Source organism: Festucalex cinctus, chromosome 8 (genome assembly GCF_051991245.1).
Source record: "Festucalex cinctus isolate MCC-2025b chromosome 8, RoL_Fcin_1.0, whole genome shotgun sequence".
NCBI lineage: Eukaryota > Metazoa > Chordata > Actinopteri > Syngnathiformes > Syngnathidae > Festucalex > Festucalex cinctus.
This window is the reverse complement of record NC_135418.1, coordinates 12451366-12458955: the sequence shown is the minus strand read 5'-3', so window position 1 is coordinate 12458955 and position 7590 is coordinate 12451366.

Sequence of the window (7590 nt, the reverse complement as noted above, 5' to 3'; positions counted from 1 at the left end):
GATAGCTGATCCTGAGTGTCTGCTTCCTCTACACAAGTCTAACTCAGTAAACAAAGTTCAGGAATTAACATACAGAGCACATAAATATTCAAAGAATTTCACATTTTTACATGTACTGTAATTACAATTTCTGTATAGTTTTACCTTTAACCTTAAAGCGGTGAAGACATCTGAGTAGAGGCCTTTCTGTTTATTCTTGCGACCTTTTCTGACAGGAGGTAGCGTGTGTCTGTTACTCTCAGCAGATGGTTTCTCTTTTGGAGTTGTCTGGGACGAATGGTGGCCAAATGTCCCAAAACCTGGCAAACGTTTACCCTCCATCTCAAGCTTAACTAAAATACCTTGGGGATGCACACACAAAAAAAAAAAAAAAAAGCAGAGATGATGAGAAGGGCTATGGAAGCCCAAAAATGTCAAAATTCAATAACTGCACATGTCATTTTGAAATAACTATCCTGTCGATAAATAACAGACAATTATGTAATATGGCTATTAAATATTTAAATGAGGTGTTAGTATTATTATGAAAAGTGTTATACTATTCTTTAATATGTAACAAATATTTAATTTTTTATTAAATACTTCATAATGATTATTTTAACAAAGTCATACTTCTTAAAAATAATACTTAATTTATTTTCAAGGTTTTATAAGATAAGAAAACTTTTTTTTCTTTTTTAAAAAGTCAGTTTTTATTTCATAATGTCCTTTTTAAAAAAAAAAAAAAAAGGTATCACGTTGTTAAAATAATCGTTATGAAATATTTATCAAAATAAAATATTTTTTAAAATATTAATGAACAGTATGAACACTTTTCATAATAACACTAACGCCTCATTTTACAATTTAATGGCCATATTGTATAATTGTCTGTTATTTATCAAAAGGATAGTTACTTCAAAAAGGCCTTTTTATTCATTGAATATTGACACTTTTGGGATTCCATACTTTTGCGGGCGTCAGCCTTGTTTGGCCACCCAAACGGTTCCGAGCGTTTATTTTGAAAATCCTCCTGACTGCCGATGCGGTCACCGATGACGTCGTGATTTGTAAACTCGCTTTGTCATAGTTAACCTACTCTATACACATCATTCATGCCATAATATAATAGAACGTAATATATACTGAAAAAAAACTAGCACTGAATTGATTCAATGTAGGCTAATCTTCTATTTTGGGTACATATTTTTACATCTGACATCTTTTTACATTTTACATCTGACCTCAGAGGAGTAGAGCCTCGGATTAAATAAAATAGAATTCCGTTTTTCATTTATTCAGCTCATTACATTAATTTATTGTAAATAATAAAATTAGGAAACATGAATTGCTCGTTTGTAATTAAACAATTTGTCCATTAAAAATTGCATCTACTGTTATTAATAAAATAATCAGCATACCTGCAGTGACAACGTGCAGTTCTCTCGCAGAAACTGGAGAAAAGTACAGGACGTCGCTATTTGTGCATTAATTGTCTTAAAACATATTTGAAGACAGCACGAGCAAATGCATATGTGGCCCTCGCCGCCTGCAATAAATGAAACATCTCATTCGACTACGCTCACTCAAACTTCACAAATCTCAGTTTGCGTGCCTGCCTGCCAGGTAAACTTGCACGCGACAACGGTTGTCGTGGAGATGGAGTCACGTGACGCCCTTGCAGGCTGTTGCGCGGAAGCGCTCCATACCAGCAGCATATACAAAACACCACACTTCCTTTTCGCTACACACTTGATGAAAAGTAATATAGCTAATCTTGGCTTTTGAATAGAATGTCAGATGTGCCTATAGGCTAATAAAAATAAATGTTCTTTACTAGCTACCCATTGTAAACAAACCATTTTGTTTTTGAAAAGAGGAAGAGCAACTCTATTGCTGGAGTTTGAATGTGTCCAGTTTCAATTCAAGAGGTAAATTACTTCCAAAGGAGACCGAACACTGGCCACAATAGTGTATCATTTGAACAGGTAAATTAATTGTCTTCTGTCACTCGGATTAATGACACAGATATGCTCTTTTGATGGTGAAATGCATAATGTGCTGTTAAGCTAACATTAGCATGCAGGTGACCCATTATGTTTGATTAAAGTATTCAAAGACACCCAAACCAAACATTTGCAGGCATCTATTTTTTTCCCTCTGGTTGCGACATACAGAAAAATATAATGATGAAAGGGCCTCTTTTTGTTGTACCTGGCCATTTTTAAAGCACTTGGGAATCATTCATTTGATATGTTCAAAATTTGGAACTTGACAAAGAGCAGTGTTATGGAGAGAAATGTTACTTGTTTAGCTGCAAATGGTTCTTAGTAGGGGTGTGAATTGCCTCGTACCTGACGATTCGATCCGTATCACAATTCATAGGTCACGATTCGATTCGATACCGATTAATCCCGATATGAATTTACAGGTCGATTGTTGCGATTTTTTTACTCAAATTTAGAAAATGCCATTCAGTAAACCTATACATGTACACTGTAAGATTTGTATGGAAATGTATTATTTATTGATCTTAAACTTGAGTTTTATAACTGTGAGACACTGTATTTAACAAATAGGTTGTACTTTTTTTCATGTTAGAACAGCATTGAAATAAAATATTAAGGTTTAATGTTCCATTAATATAACATTTTTCCGTGCTTAAGGTGTGAAAGTTAGATGTTTTTTTAAAAAATATTTTTCCATCCAAAATGGATGTTAAAAAATCGATTCGGCTGCCTATTGAATCGATTCGAGAATTGCATGCTGTAGTATCGCGATATATTGCCGAATCGATTTTTTTTTAACACCCCTAGTTCTTAGCATATTTCAAAAGCCACTCCCCCACTCATGCCCCAATACGATGACGTATAAACTTTCATGATAGCGTTGCACACACAAGTGCCTGATTTCATTTGTGTTGTGTTTCTTTCACACCCTGGTCCGTTTCCCATGGCAGATCACAGACATCATGCACTGCAGCCCCAGCTCCCGTCCCTGGCCTCTTCAGTTGAAAGGCATCGGAGCAGCCTGAGATTGGGTAGCCAAGCACAAGTGAACAATCTCATGTGTTTGAAGCCTCACGTGTCTCAAGTGGAACGACATGCTGCTAGGCATATCGGCAAAAGCCTTGTTGGGTGGAGACCATCTAAAGAGAAGATGCGTGGAAATGTTAGTGGTTACGTTTCTCTTTACTTTGATGTTGATCCAAATGACAAAAGGCCTGATGTGACCTTGTTCTCTATGAGAAGGTCTCGGGCAAAATGAGGAGGTCTTTAGAGAGGCGCCAAAGAGCAATGCCCAAATACAAAGAAATATCATGGATAGTGAAATTTTGTTTCGAGGCTGATTCTCAAAATAATGATCTCATCTAACGATGAAGCCCAAACCAGCAGGAATCCTTCTGAAGGATCCAAATAAGCCACATCTTATAAATATATGATCGCAACACAAAGTGGCAACAGTCCTGAAAGCGTTCTGATTATTAATGAATAACACATGACTAATGGCATTGACGCCGAAAAGTCAACAACAGATGTGCCAGAGAAAACCCACACAAGAACCGCACGTGTTTGATGAGGTGGTGGCTTTCAAACGTTCACTTGGCAGTGCTGCAGCTATTTTTGGAATGAGCACGATGGTACCTGATTATACAAATGTGGCTTGCAGACCTTTGGAAGTGGAACCGAATACAAACCAAACGATTTTATTCGAGCTTTGATCAGCCCAGTAGTCGTTTTAACAAGAGAAGAAAGGAACTGCAGAACTGCATATGCGTCAACTCTTTTATCCAAATGTCGTATTTTTTCCAAATGTAAAATATACACAGACCTCAGCCCGAATCAATCTGACAGCCATCTCCTGATGTTGTGAAGGTGATTCATTGACAATCCGAACACTGTTTTCCATTGTTGACATAAGACTGTGTTGCCAAGTTGAGGTCCTTACAAGGACCAGATGTTGGAAAACGGGATAGAAAAAAAACATACCACTGAAGCCTCGTAAACCTCTTTGCAATAATAATTTAAACGCACTAAGAGCATATGCAAGTATGTTGACTGCCACTAATATACAGGAATCTGGTCATAGTTTGAGATATTTTGTATTTAAATGAAGTAAACGTTATAGCTACACAGCGACTGTACACTTCCCATTGTGCCTTCAATCAGACTGTAGTTTAAAGGGGTGCCTGTTCAGAGCATGGGCAGCATCAATGTTGTCACTTTAATGATCAAAGGGCCAGAAACACATTCTGCTGCCTCTGTGCAATGAATATTTTTGATGGTTTTAGCAGTAACACTGTTCTTTGACTCGACATTGAAGGCGCCGTCACGGGTTGACTGGATCACAGATGGACCCTGTGCAAGTCCATTAAAGACACCGCTAATGAGTTCAGAAGGATCATGTCCAGATGAGGGCCACGCTTAAACCCCAATGAGTGGTCAAGGACTTCAAACGACTGCTTTAGATTTTTTTTGCTTATTAGCTCAATTTCTATGGGGAACATTTACGGAAGAACCAAAATCGTACACGAAGAGTTTTTGTAACCTAGCTAACATTATTAAGGCAACATCGCATGTCATGTTAGTTAGGTTTGTTGAAATGTGCTTGTTTTCTTTTACTGAGCTCTGTATTAAGTGAAATCCTTCAAGTTTCTTGGCTGACAATTGGAAACTCAAAGCTTCAGCCTGCTCCACTGGTTTCCTATTGAGTTGGGGTCTGAAATTAGGCCAGTCTGTGACATTGTTATTCTTCTTGAGCCATTTGTTGCAGTGTATGTTTTGGGTCATTGTCATGATGAAGGACCAAACCACAACAATCTTCAACGTTCTTGGTTTGGCCCCTAAATGTGGTGACGTCTCCCTGTACCATTTGCAGAAAAACATCCCTGAAAGAATGTTCTTTCCTATAAAATAAAAATAATAAAATATATTAAAAAAAAAAAAAAAAAAAAAAAAGGAATGTTCTTTCCTTGACTGTGGGCATGGTGCTCTTTGTGGCATACTCAAATATTTTCGTCTTCCAAACAGAATGAATTGAAATACTGTCATGCTTGAGACTTGCTCAGTGACTCAGCTTGTGAACATCTCATGACCAACCCCAGAAACCAGGTGAGCCGTGATTGTTATCCTTAGGCACTGTGATGTCATTTTCAGTTGACAGCAAGTGGCAAAATGGCCGCCCCCTGAGATGGATTAAAAACAGCTTGATTTGATTTCATTGATTCCACAAATGCAATAATTAATCAGAATGTCCTGTTTATTCTATATAGTGGAAATGAAAATGTTTAACTTGACTTTCCCTTTAAGACCATGGAGGAAAAGGTTTGCTGTGTTATGAATGCAAAGCTGAGAGAAGGGCAAGCTGGATTCCGATCAGGAAGATCATGGTACAGATCAAATATTTACTCTTTGAAATGTTGTGGAACAGAGTCTGGAGTTCAATGGGCTGCTCAAAATAAACTTCACTGACTTCAAAAGGATTTTGTCAGCCTTCGGGTTTTTTTTTTTTTTTTTTGCAGTTCTGATGAGCGAATTAACATGCACGGTGACACAAGCTGTTGTGTGATGCTTTCTCTGGAATGTATTTTGTCCTCTATGCTTTTCTCAATAGCCATTGACTTTGTCACGGAGAAAGGACTTTCCAATGTGCTCATGAGAAGATGTTGACAGTTCTGTATCATGCTGATGATGTGCCATTTTCAAGGAACAGGATCACAGAAACACAATGACAACCAAATAGCAAGACTGTAACATGATGTGGTGGCTGCGGGATGGATCTCAATACATTCTGGTTGCTAAGCACTCATAACAAATACGTTCCTTTTCATGCAGATGATGTTTTAAAGATAATTAAAATAAACTGCTGTGTAAGCCATGTTAGTATGATTTATCTTGGTGGGTGAGCAATTGCACATGGGAGAACGTCTCAGCCATTTGATGTGGCCAATGAAAAGAAACTGCCAGAGTGCGTTGATTGTGTGACAATGTGAGCTTGTAAATTATTACATTTCTTAAGGGAGTCAGACATGGACATATTCAGAATTCTACTACAGTAGTGATTTTTTTTTTTTTATGTTTTTTGTGGAGTATTTATTTACAGTCTATTATTATTACATTGGTTACAAATGAAGCCTCATCAAGTGAGTAACTCGCTCACATTCCCGCCATCTCTCCTCACTGAGACAAATCACAATGATGTTTGCATAGTATATTACACATATGTAAATGTTTATGACGAAAAAGGAACCCACACATTCATGCATAAAGGTTCAGATGTGCGCATTATTGGTTTGGCAGTATGCCTCTGCACGTCATCGAGGCATTCATTTGTCATCTGGCTTCGATCAGTTGCTGGCCTTTATTTAAGCACACGCATGCACACTAACACACATAAATACAACTTAATGATCACAAAAGAGCTGGTTCGCCCTGTTAAATTGGCGTTGCTTCACTTCAATTTAGCCCTTCACCAATGTTGCTGGGGGGGGAAAAAAACTATTTTAAAAGTGGTGTTTAAAGTCTAGAGAATGTAGAGCAATATAAACTCTGAAAACGTGTTAATACTGTACGCTTTGCTGTGCCCCAGGGTTATTATAGTTTTGAAATTTTTGATTTTAGTTAGTTTTGATTTTTTGTTTTTTTTTTGTTTTTAAATTTAGTTATCAGGGTGGTTCTGTTAGCTTTTATTAGTTTTAGTTATTTAATAAATGCTTCGTTTTAGTTTAGATTTAGTTTCAGTATTAGTTTTAGTTTTAGTTTTTAATGCGTATTATTTGTGAGCAATATTTAAAAACAGCATGGGAGCGACGTCATCTGAAGGTGTTTTTCTATTGGCTGCTGCTAGATGACATCACTTCTGTGTACTTTCAAACGTCCTTTTTCCGACTAATGTCAAAATAAATCTACTTAAAATCACTTTTAAAATCATCCCCAAAGGTTCATGCATTAAATGAATTACCAATGACTAAAACAAAGGACATTTTTGCTATAATTATGGTTAGTTTTAGTTAGTTTTCATTTTTTTAAAAACATTTTCATTTTTATATTATTTCGTTAATGAAACTGTTTTTTGAATCTTAGTTATAGTTTTTTTGTTAGTATTAATTAACTAAAATAACCTTGCTGTGCGCAAGATAACCCAGCAAAGTCCCTTTAAGTCTTTATTTTTACTTATTTATTTATTTATTTATTTTTAAGATTGATTGATTTTTATGGATCTGGTGCCCTGTGAAGCAACATCCAGGCAAATAATCCTCTTTTTATCCACAGGAGAAAACATGAGCTGACATGTGGGATGCAAGCATCAGGAGAAGAAATGGATTGAAATGTGTGGAGTGATGAGTGACATTGTGTTCTTCATACATGATCACTCAGAACAAACACTGACGATTATACTCACAGACCGCTGGCAGCTATTAGGCCCTGCGAATGAGAAGAAGTGGCGCGATTAGAGAAGCAGTCATGATGCAGGTAGAAGATCCCCCCTGACCTCCCCTGCATGGTATTTGACCCCTCATAGCTGGGAGTTGTGATGTAGATACGTCTTCAACATTGAAAGTAAAAGAATGTAACGTGTTCACAGAGTCCCTCTTTTAGTTGTTTGTGGACA